The 12,500-nt window shown below is 37.0% G+C and overlaps 3 long non-coding RNA genes across 6 annotated transcripts in view; 1 reads left to right on the plus strand and 2 right to left on the minus strand.

Moving 5' to 3' along the window:
- Positions 1–2,302, plus strand: part of LOC132861293 (uncharacterized) — a 20,149-nt gene extending 17,847 nt beyond the window's left edge. For 3 of the 4 annotated variants that reach the window (XR_009649915.1, XR_009649918.1, XR_009649920.1), the window contains 2 exons: positions 1,208–1,397; positions 1,526–2,302. This is a non-coding gene — a long non-coding RNA (uncharacterized LOC132861293). The remainder of the gene's footprint in view (positions 1–1,207; positions 1,398–1,525) is intronic. The other variant, XR_009649919.1, reaches the window with a different exon arrangement.
- A 492-nt stretch (positions 2,303–2,794) lies between these two features.
- On the minus strand, positions 2,795–6,269 carry LOC132861306 (uncharacterized). Its single transcript, XR_009649922.1, has 3 exons — positions 6,184–6,269; positions 3,048–3,432; positions 2,795–2,897 (listed from the first exon to the last, which is right to left on the minus strand). It is a non-coding gene; the product is annotated as an uncharacterized LOC132861306 (long non-coding RNA).
- A 1,489-nt stretch (positions 6,270–7,758) lies between these two features.
- The window catches only part of LOC132861301 (uncharacterized), a 6,044-nt gene continuing 1,302 nt past the window's right edge, over positions 7,759–12,500 (minus strand). Inside the window, exons 3-4 of the long non-coding RNA XR_009649921.1 lie at positions 11,905–12,070; positions 7,759–11,819 (exon numbers count right to left, since the gene is read on the minus strand). This is a non-coding gene — a long non-coding RNA (uncharacterized LOC132861301). The remainder of the gene's footprint in view (positions 11,820–11,904; positions 12,071–12,500) is intronic.

A 12,500-nucleotide genomic window follows, 5' to 3' on the forward strand; every position in this document is an offset into this window, starting at 1 on the left:
CTCTACACATATTGACAGCTTTATCCAGTGTCAGTGCTGGTTCTCCTAACAATCTTTCCCTGAGAGCGTTGTCGGGAATTCCACAGACTATTCTGTCTCTCACTAGTGAATCTCTTAAATTTCCAAATTCACAGCTCTTACTGAAAGTGTGCAGTTCAGCGAGGTATTGGTCAAAACTTACTCCTTGTTTTTGGTCAGCAGAGAAATAAAAGTTTCTCTCAAATGTGACATTCTTACTTGGCACAAAATATTCCTCAAATTTTTGCATTAGAACAGTCAGTGGTTTGGCTTGGGGTTAAACCTGGGTTAGGGTTGGGGTTAAACCTGGGCTTGGCTTGGGTTAGGGTTAAACCTGGGCTTGAATGGAGTCAGGGCCGCTCTCATACACACGTGGAGGTGCTCATTAGTGAGTCTGGAACCATATTTAGTTTGGATTATGTTCATTGTAGAGAAAGCTGCCTCACAGTTGTATGTAGAGCCAAACATGGTCAGGATGTATAGGGCGACTTCACTCAGACCGGGGAAAGCTGTCTCAGGGACGCTGTCTTCAGATTTGAGTGGATGTTTTTTCAAAACCTTTATGTTTTGTCTCATAATGGTGTTTCACATTGTCACTTTCAATAAGTGTCACAGTTTCTGAACATATGACACACACTGTTTTAGTGTGAAGTGTGAACAGAGTTCAGTCTGTCTCACTCGTCTGTTTCTCTCCCTTTCTCCTTCTCACTCGTCTGTTTCTCTCCCTTTCTCCTTCTCACTCGTCTGTTTCTCTCCCTTTCTCCTTCTCACTCGTCTGTTTCTCTCCCTTTCTCCTTCTCACTCGTCTGTTTCTCTCCCTTTCTCCGGCTCCCTCGTCTGTTTCTCTCCCTTTCTCCGGCTCCCTCGTCTGTTTCTCTCCCTTTCTCCGGCTCCCTCGTCTCTTTCTCTCCCTTTCTCCGGCTCCCTCGTCTCTTTCTCTCCCTTTCTCCGGCTCCCTCGTCTCTTTCTCTCCCTTTCTCCGGCTCCCTCGTCTCTTTCTCTCCCTTTCTCCGGCTCCCTTGTCTCTTTCTCTCCCTTTCTCCGGCTCCCTCGTCTCTTTCTCTCCCTTTCTCCGGCTCCCTCGTCTGCTTCTCTCCCTTTCTCCGGCTCCCTCCGTCCGCCTGTTAGTGACCTATGGTCTAAAATGTAGGTCATGCTAATGTGGTCATGTGGTGTTTCTCTCTCACAGCTGATGGACATCAAAACACTTGAGACAACTAACTCAGTGGCTCAAGTGTTTTTGGGCTTCACTATGTTGGGTGACAATATCACCCACATAGTGAAGGTGGAGAGTTGCAGCAGAAGAGCTGCAGTCATCAGCATGTCCTCAGTGTCAGTTATTCTGGAGGTCCTGTTGCTCCTTTTCCTTGGGATCATCTGTGAGTATTGCAGCATTATTGCTTTTTCAGCCATAAAGGTGTATATATAGAAACCTACAGACTTTCCAGATATGTTCTGGGTGTTAATGTTTTCAGAAGGAACTTTCTTTTTTCTTATCCCCTATCAGTGTGGAGAACACCACGAGGCCAATCTAAAATTAAAAGGATGAACTACGCCTTCTTGGTCTGTGTTCGGATCCACATGGTGTTGAAGGTGGTGATCATCGCCCTGGTCTGTGCACAACATTGTCAGGTTCAATATGAGAAGAATAGCAACATATGTTTGGTTATATGTTATAAATGAGTTAATGTCCTTAGCCATGGTTTAAATCAGACTTCCATTTTGCCTAAAAACGTGTTTTTGTTTAAAAGTATGTTTAAAATTGACTTCTGCTTCAAATGTACATAGTAATGGTACCTGAATCTATAACTGTTTACTGCTCCACATATTCAGATTTGTATCTGTATGTATAAAGTCTGATTTAAACCATGGCTAAGGACATTAACTCATTTATAACATATAACTGTTAAAAAGTCTGAAGCTTATTCAAAGACTCTTGTTTTAATAGTTAAATTGTTCATTGTTTACTTCTGTTTGTTATTATTAATTATTCAGGAGCAGCAGGATGGAGGTTCACAACCCGGAGGGTGGGGAACGTGTCAGGGTCAATTCCTACTGTTTAAATTGTAATATAGTTTTTTGATGTTTCAGTTGTTTTGTTTGTTGTTTATTGTAATTTTAATTGTTCATTGTATTTGTTTTGTATTTATTTAATTTTTTTGTGTGTACATATTTCTTATTCTACTGGGTCACGGGGAACCTGGAGTCTATTACCGGGTACAAGGCATTTGTATCCACATTAAATAGAGAAATGTGAACTGTTTTCTGTTTTTTTTTTTTTTTTTTTTTTTTCCTGTTTTGTTGTTTTTTTTTTTTAATAAAAAAAAGTTTACCTTGTTTATCAGTCGTCCTCTCACTGTTTGTTTAGTTATGTTTTTATTGTTATTGTATATTATTTTAAGTTTATTGTTCGTGTCCTGTTTTGAGTTATGAGTTGTGTTCCGTTATGGTTGTGAGTTGTGTTCTGTAAATATCATAAAATGTTAATTGTTAAAAAAAACATTCAAGTTAATAAATTTTTTTTGTTTTAAAAATTGGAGTTAAATTGTGAGTCTCTTAGTGCAATGTTTCTTCAGGCTAGAACTACAATTTCTATGTGCTAGTCACTTCTACACCTGACTTTGAACACGTCCCTGTCAACATCTGTCATTGTACAACACCGTGTTCATGTGATGTAACAAGTTCTCACACACACACACACACACACACACACACACACACACACACACACACACACACACACACACACACACAGATTCCTGAGAAGAAATGTTTACCTTGTGTATCAGAGTCTTCATCATCTCATTGTTCTCCTCCTCCAGCTGAGTGATGACCTCCTGATGGTTCTGCTGTTTCTCCTCACCTTCACCCAGATTGACCTGAGGGAACAACACCTACATTTACACACTTTTAAATACTGATTCATTACTCAGGAGAACAGTCTAAAATCTGAACAGGACAAAATGTTCCTAAAACGTGAAGAAACAAGCAGGTATAGCAGTCGTAGTTTAGTGAGAAGAAATGTTTACCTTCAGTAACTCCTTCTGGTCAATCAGAGTCTTCTTCCTCTCATTGTTCTCTTCCTCCAGGTGAGTGATGGACTCACTGTTCTCAGCCTGGAGGATACTGTGAGCCTCCTGCTCTCGCTCGTACTCCTAAAACACACGTGTAGTTCAAACTCAGATGCTTTCACATGTTCACACTCATAAGGGTAGTTTAAAAATAGGAAGAAACCAGTACATATACACACATGCACACACACATGCACTCACACACACACACACACACAGGGTTCACAAAAGTAGCCATGTATTTTTGAGAAGAAATGTTGTAACTCCTCTTCATGTGCCAGAGTCTTCATCATCTCCTCCTTCTCTTCTTGGAGGATTCTGTGAGCCTCTCGCTCTCACCCTCCTAAAACACACACATGGGGCAAGAGAGGTTTAAACTTGAGGGCAAATGACACAAAAAGGAGATATTTAGTGTATTATTTTTTGGTGTGTGTGTGTGTGTGTGTGTGTACAAGCATCATGTATAAATCTTTTTTTTTTTTTTAACATTCAACTTCAGCACACAAACCATATCCTCAGCACACAAGCAGAATAAACGACAAGGTTCCATGGTTTTTGACTAGTCTATTGTGAACTGAAGTAGGATCATCCCTGCAGAGATTCCTGCAGTAATTAACAAGCAGGGACAGACTCCATTTCCCTTGGTATCTTTTCTCCATGCCTGTGATATCCTGGTGGAATCTCTCCCCATGCTCATCACTCACTGCCCCACACCATTGGGACTGCAAAAGACATGGACTTTTTCTTCTTGTTTAGCAGATGATGATGCAGATAAATGATTCAGATCAGTTACAACAATAATGAGGGTCCCAGCTCTTGTCTTGATCACCTAATTTTCACTATATAGTTGTTATGATGGCTTTTTTACTTTCATACTTCACTTGTGAGGTGCAAATGTAACCTCCTCACACATGTAGTAGAAGTTATCTGCATTGTTTACACAGTTTCAAGGCATCTTGGTTTCTGAGGGAAAATATCATGCAAATGTTCCTTGGAAATGTTACCAAATGTCCCTGACTGATGTGTAGCTATGGCCAAGACCAATAAATTACAGTTAGGTAATAATCTTTCATCTCAAAGTCAGTAGAAATGTATAAACTTTCATATGGTACCATTTTCATCCTTCTACCATACTTTGTCGAGAATTTACAAGGCATCATGTTCATCATATTACAGTTAGCACATTTTATCTCTGAATTTGATCATTTCCCAAAATTTGTCGAGCAGTGTTACCTTTAATATTAAGTCAAATTCCACATCCTAGTTCAACACCATTGCCACAGCAAAGTTAACATTAAAGCACCATAAAGTTAGTGTGGCTTTTTCAGGATCTATAAAAAATAAACAGGACATTTGGACAGATTGTGTTTTAAATGTCACTCATATATCCACTCATATTAATAATAACTCCTAATAATTTCTTGTTTATAGAATCATTGCCTAAAAGCAATATTGCAGTCACAATTGGGCAATGATTAGCCACGGCCAAAACACAGCTTTTCTTATATTCTGATATTCAGTATAGCCGCATTTGCTTTTGCAATATTTATCAAATATTGGTAAATGTTTACGGTCACCTTAATATCAGATCCGTATCCGGTTCCACTTTAAGGTTACCTAAAGTGAAGGTTATTATAAAACCAAAGAGGGAATTTATTTGAAATGGAATATTTAAAAATCACATATAAGTTTGATGGTCAGGTGGCCACAAATATTTGGCCATATTGTGTGTTTAAACTAGTTGCCGATGTGATTTGTAGCAACATGAAAGCGACTTCATTTCCTGCTATAGTTCCTGCAAAAGGTACAAAGTTTGCACCTCTCTCCTTTGTGTAAAAACTGCACATGACTATCAAAGGTCAGTCTGATAGTTAGAACTGAAAACTGAGACTGTGCTTGGTTCACTTACGTAGCAACAAGAAGGCTGCATCAACGCTTACCATACATCATTTAGAGATCACCACAAGTATAATCACCCACACTACATTTAGCAGACACTTTTATACAGAGAAATGTTTTTATCTTATCTTTATACAATTGAGGGTTAAGTGCCTTGCTAAAAGGACAAGCAATGGACACTTGGTGGACCTGGGATTCAAACCCACAACCTTCTAGTCATGGCCCGCTATCTTAACCACTAAGCTCCCACATCCACATCAGCCTAGAAGGTAAAGGTGTTCTGTTTTTATAGCTCGTTTCCATATAAATCAGTATCTTGTATATTCAACCTGCTCAAGTAATTTAATATACTTACTAACTGCCAAATAATTCATACTGTGTTCACTCAATACTGAATGCAGTTGTTATGATCTGTATGTTGCTAAGAATAACCCGTCAAGTCAAGAAGCTTTTATTGTCATTCCAACCACATCTACTTAGCTGACATAGTACATATCAGATCAGAATCTGAATCAGAATCACAGAGTGAATAGAAACAACATTTCCCCAGGACCATCGTGCTACATAAAACAACATACTGTAGAGCAACACAGAGCTGAGACTGAAACCTAAGTTGTCCTAGCTACATAAAGTACACAGTGCACTTACTGCAAACAGTGCAAGACAAAAGACAGCGCAGACAGACAGGTCAATACACCACAGGACATAAAATAGCACCGACTAGTGTGCAGTCTGTAATTGACCATTGTACAAATAAGCAGATGGAAACAATAAGTGGATTATTGTGAACATACACAGCAATAGCAGCAGTTGATGGCAGCATTTTAATATTTACATTTACATTTACAGCATGTGACAGACCCCCTTATCCAGAGCGACGTACATAAGTGCTTAAATCTCTAACATTGAATACATTAATGCTGGATCACTAAGTTACATACTTAAGATACCATGAGTTTAAAACATTTGTTCAAAGTTACAATGAAATTGTAAGTGTCAAAGGTGTTTTTTTTGTTTGTTTTTTTTTAAATATGCGAAAGATAATGAAAGAAGTTCTAGTTGAAGTGTTTCCTGAATAAGTAGGTCTTCAACCGCCGCTTGAAAATATCCAGTGACTCAGCTGTCCGGACCTCTAGGGGAAGTTCGTTCCACCACCTTGGTGCCAGAACAGAGAAGAGTCTTGTAGTAAACTTACCTCTTACCCTGAGAGATGGTGGGACCAGTGGAGCAGTGCTGGTAGATCGGAGGGTGCGGGGTGCAGTGCGAGGAGTGATGAGGGCTTTGAGGTAAAAGGGAGATGGTCCATTTTTGGCTTTATAGAGATGTGATTTGAATAGAACAGTTCTATACAGAAGACTCACTAGCCATCTACTGGTTAAAGTCTAGTAATGAACATAAAGACTTTAAGAGTGTATAATCAAATGTGACAGGATGTGCTATTACTACATTCCAACTAGTACAGTTGTATCACACAAACCTAACTTTACTTGATATGTGCCTGGGTGTGGATGTTGGGGTTGTATGTTACTTACTGACAGCTGCCCCTAAGATAGCTGCTAATGCCTTGTGTATGTTTGCCTGTGTAATTGTAAAAGGCCATGATCTCATTTTATAAAAACAACTAGAAAAAGAATGACAGCTATTTTCATTCATTCTTACTTTTGTAATGTTAGATCAGTCTTACATGTTTTCAGATTAATGACACAGATTTATGCAAATTCATGCCCAATACATGTTTATCTAATAAATGTTTCCTCTGATTTTTCCTTAGATAGTCACTCACATTGTGTTTAGTGGACATAAAAAAGAGGTCATGTGCATTGATTACTAATTCTATAGACATAGTTTGCTTTATAAATGAAACATTTTAAGAAAATGTCAGCAATAATTGTTGATTCTGTGTGGAAGCAAAATGTCATTATTCTCCTATATGTTCATTGTCTTATAGACAGCTTATAGAATTATAATTTTATAGATATTTTCCCTTTCCTACTCATATAAACTCCATCTTAGGTCTATTTTTGACAGTTCAATAAGCACTTTACATCGTACTGTGTATGATTGTGTACATGACCAATAAATTGTTCATTTGAATTCAAAGCTTCTAAATATTAGATTTTTATTCAGACAAAAACAACAACAACTGAAGAGTATCTTTAGCAATAGTCTTACCTGATGTAGCAAGGACCATAATTATTCCTGCTAATTGCTGTCAGTCTTGGATGAAAGTTAATTTGAACACAAGATGAATAGCATTGTTATATCCAGAAAAAAGCCTAATCATCACATTAATATTACTATATATTTATTAATGAGTTGTCTACGTTCATAGTTCTCTTCATGCACTTTTACCCTTGCATAATACAGGACAGGTCAGCATTCAGAAGACTCCAGTTGGGAAACGTCACTTCCGTAAAGCCAATAATAGCCGGTGAAATTGTCTTTATGTGCAAATATAACGTAGTTATACACCAAGTCCACATATTATAAACAATATGAAGGTTTTAATCCCTTGTACACTATAACTGTACTCTAACCTGCTGTGACACGCTGCTCTGACCAAAAAGATATTACACCTGAAGTCATTTATACTGACGTACGTGTCCCTCAGTGACACTTGTTTTGGGATTGTGTAGAAAACCTTCCACACTATTATTACCTAACTGGGTTAGTATTGAAAACACAAGATCAGCTATCAGAGTTGGTGTTACCTTGAACGCAGGTGTCCTTCCAAGTCCCTCGGTCCTCTTCAAGTTCTTCTACCTAATCTATTGTTTGTATCTTTAGATGAAGGAGTCAGACTTAGACCTTCTTGTGTTTTCAGGATCCTCACAATGGGAGGCCTTGTTTTTATTAAAAGCAGTGTAATACAGATAAATGTGTGTAATATATGGAAAGGAAAATTACTAATAAAATCTGCTTCAAATAATCAAACAATTCTAGCGTAAGTAGAAGAAAATAAAATGACAAACCAAGTTAAAAACAATAAAAACAAACCCCAAAGTTATTGGTCACGTACACGTACATACAGGGTACGACATGCAGTCACATGCTTTTTACAACTGTCCGGTATATAAGCATAAAAAAAGGAATACAATTTAGGATAAAAAAATAAACCAAAAGGAGATAAATAAATAAAAAAGGATCAACTATATAAAAAACTATATAAAATATGAAAATATAAGTGAAAAATAATGTATCTACATAAATATACATATATAAATATAATTAGTTCTTCAGGTTTTGTGTTTTTTATACTGCTGACACAAAACCTTGTGATTTCACATCAAGCTTTCAATGTTACTCTCTATCTTGACATTTAAACATGCTACTGAACATTACATCATTTCTTGAGCATACAAACGATGACGTAAGTTGGTATAAAAGGTAAAGAAAACTTATTGTTCTATAAAATGAAAAAGAAAACGTAGAACAATTCAATAATCTTCTTTCAGCAAGATGATGGTTCTTTATCCAACTGTCTAGGTACAGTGTCTGTTCCTCCTGTTGTTGTATCAGCTTCCTTCTGGATCTCTTCTTCACAGTTTTAATCAGATACATTCACTTTCTTTATTTCATACAACAGTGTCCACATTTCCTTTAGTTTATTTTCCAGAACTTCCTTCTTCCTGTCTTTGTGTCTTTTATTTGGTTTTTCTGCATTAATTTCACTTTGTTTCTTTATTGTATAGGATGAGATTGTCACATAAAGATAACCAGATGTTGGTGCTATGGCAGTTACTCCACTCTTAACATTTCTATTAACACACTGTGAGGGTTAATAATGTACTAAAGTAATGCAGACTCAGAAGGAACAAGTCGTAAACTTTACTCTTGTACACATTATATACACAAATAAAAGTAGTAATAACACTCGGTCAGCCAAATACAGACGCTTTAACACACTTTGTCAGTGGTTATTTACTCTATATATTAGCCTTAAAACTCGCAGGAGAAAAAAAAACAGCACAAACCTCTCACATCGATCTGCAGTTCTAAACTCCAACTAAAAAACTACAGCAACAAGGACCAAATGTGTACATTGTGAGTTCTGCACGAGAGAAATAAAAGACAAAATCCAGATGAAGTTAATGTCATCATTTCATACGTAACACTGACTATAGATTTTTACACTCCAAACTCTTTCACAATGATTTTGGAACCTTTTCCAGCCTGATGAACAAAAAGAACACTTTCTCTGAAGGCCTCAGAAATCTCCCTTGTTTTTGTCATGATCCACATCAACAAACACGTCTCATGTCTTCATTTATGTCTGTGTTGGTACCTGAATCTATAACTGTTTACTGCTCCACATTCAGATTTGTATCTGTATGAACATTCGAAGCAGAAGTCCATTTTAAACTTACTTTTAAACAAAAACACGTTTTTAGGCAATTTAGTAGATCAGATTTTCCAATCTGATTTAAATTTAAATCTAATCCTAAAATGGAAGTCTGATCTAAATTTGCCGTGTGCAACAATGAACAATTTAACTATTAAAACAATTAAAACACAAACATGTCTTCTGTGTCTCGTGTCTTCATTTATTATTATTTAATAATTATTATTGTGGTGTAGAACAGAATGATGGACTGTTTCAGATTGGTCACAAGGATCTTAGCCAATAAGTGTGTAGGAGGAGCAGGAAGAAAGATAATGACCAATAACACACGTTTGATTTGTGCATAATTACAATGTCAGCTTATAAATAGAGCAGCTGTTAGATCTAATATTCTGTGTCAATAAGAACATGACAAATGTGAAGCTAGATCATGACGGTGACCTCAGGTTTACCTCAGAGTTGTACATTCACGTTCACATAAATGTATGAACAACTAGGGAGAATTGGACAGTTTACATTTTAAATCCATGTGCATTTGTTTTTACTCTCTTGTCGACATGGTGTAGAATACAGAAAGACTGACACTGGTTGGGTTTGGGCAGGCTGTGGCCATCCTGTGTGTGACCAACCTGGGACTGCTGGATCCAGTAAGTCTGTCTTACAGAATTGCTTTACAAGTCTGTCCATGAATACATTCAGTTTAAAATCTAATGTAGCAGAAACTGGAAACCAATGAAGAGTGCAGTGAGGGGGGGGGAGAGAGACATTAGGTGAGCCGAGTCTCCATGGTGTTAAATATATATATATATATATATATAGATTTTTATATATATACACACACAATAAATAAAACTAACAGGTATAACAACTGTAATATCTGATATTTGAAATGTTTTATACATTAGTAATTTTACTCTCTTGTTGACCCACCACAGGATTTATCCAACCTGGCACACCTGCTCACCAGCCAGGCTGTTGACGTTTTATCTTACATGAGTGAATATAACCCATTTTGGAATGATGAGGAGGTCCCCGAGATGAGTGAAATCCAGCGTAACCACCTGAACAGTGAAGTGTCTTTATTTGTGCAGAAGTATAGACATTTCTATGTAATTTATATATTCTATAAATTTTATTTTTTCATCAGCTTAGGTGGTTGTTACACAACTCGGAGCAGCTGGTCTGTTTGATGATGGAACAGTCTGCACTGAGGTAAAGTTGGTTTTATATTCACACTTCAGGGTTCAATAACGTTCTAATTTAATGTGCAGTAAAGTCATTTTTGGCTAATTCTATTCAGCGACATGATTCTCAACCTACTACATTTTTCACAATCGATCCAAATGCCCAAGTATTGTTTTAATGGCATACGTACTGGTGAATGTCCACTGAATATCCAACGTAGTGTGGCAAACAAGATGGGGACCTTCTAAACAGACAGCTACGTTTTAGCCAACTACAGATGTACCAGCAAATATCACTCACATATCACTCACTCACAGAACAATAAAAATTGGACTAATAATTGTTTGAAATATTGTTTAGGAAATGAAGAAAGTGACTGTACATGAATTGTTATTTGGTAACAATCCAGACGAGTAGTGATGGGAAGTTTGGTTCTTTTCCGCGATCTGGTTCTTTCGGTCAGTTCGTTTTAATGAACCAGTTCAATGTTCCAGTTCTTTTACGTAACGACGCAATTCACAATGACGTAAATGCCTTCATCCCGCCGCTGCCGGCAGATATTAATACTATCAATTTAACACATTCTAAAAGTTCTTTGTAATCATAACTTTAGTTGAATGTTTCTTACATTTAAGTTTTGTAACTAAAACACCCAGTTACAGGCATTGATGTGTAAACGTGGGTGTTTTACGTGTCTTAAAGTTCTCCTTATCTTTGTATTTATTCTACTTTACTTTTTCCATCACTGTCCTTTTGATTTCCTGCATGTGTCCATCACTGAACTTCATCCATCATTGTTTATTGTATCTGGACAATGTCTGGTAGTGATGGACTTCTGTCCTGAAATATCTCTAGAAATATCTCTCTATATCTCTAATATCTTCTTTCTTGCTGTAATTTCCTGTTTTCAGAGGTACCAGAGGCAGTGGACGTAGCAGAGGAGCTGCAGATTAGTTCTAAAAGTTCTATAAGTTCTAAAATAAAATAACATTTAAACTGTTAAAAGCCATAAAACTTTTGTTTTTTTTGTTTATTAAAAGTGCCTAAATACTCATGTCTGAACATGTTTATCACCTTTTAAATGTTAGATTAGTCAATGTTTAATGACTGTGGTTTAGGCTGTACGGATTAATCAATTTATCATTTCTAATTACTGAGAAATGTTTTATGAGCAGAATTGATCATATTAACACCTTATTAAATGTTTTATCATATAAGATCACAGCACTTTATCTAATAATACAGTGGTGTGGGACGGACTTATGTGGTTTAATGAGTTAATCCTGAATGGAGGAGGGCTGAGACTGAAACAGAGTGATGGGGAACACATATCAGACATTGAGTTTACAATGGTGAGGAAAAAGATGGATCAGGCTGAATAACACTCACCAGGTGTGGTGGTGGGGGGCAAATGGGGCATGAGATGATGGGATGCCCCGATGCTCCACAGTATAGACACAATCCTAGAGTAAGTCTTCCATGACGCTCTGACAGTGAGAGACCAGTAGGATCCACCTGCATGGGTTCTGGTTCTGGAAGAGCGGACTCTGGTCGGCTGAAAGAAAAGGGTGGAGAATTATCCATAGATAGCAGGGGAGCTTCTAGGGTTTCATCTTTAGTCCTCAGTGACAATTTAAAACAAGAAGAGTTTTATATTATATATTATATGACTACATAGTAAGCCAAAAGTTATGCTATTGTTTAAAATGACAAAAGTGGACACCAAAATTTTATGCATGATGTAATGATGTCAGTGTTGAATCAGATCAGTTCATGTGTGTGTGCATTCTGTACAAACAGTGTGTCTAATGAATGCAGTCATTAATAAACTAATATTCACAAAGACCAAATCAATAAATGTTATTTTTATTTAGTATTGAACGGATTGTTTGCATTAAAAAACTAGAAAATGACATTCATGACGATTTATGGTGATTTTATTTCCCTTTGCCTACATTGACGCTGATGCATTAAAGAGGAGGGGG

The sequence above is a fragment of the Tachysurus vachellii genome, chromosome 2, assembly GCF_030014155.1.
Source record: "Tachysurus vachellii isolate PV-2020 chromosome 2, HZAU_Pvac_v1, whole genome shotgun sequence".
Classification (NCBI taxonomy): domain Eukaryota; kingdom Metazoa; phylum Chordata; class Actinopteri; order Siluriformes; family Bagridae; genus Tachysurus; species Tachysurus vachellii.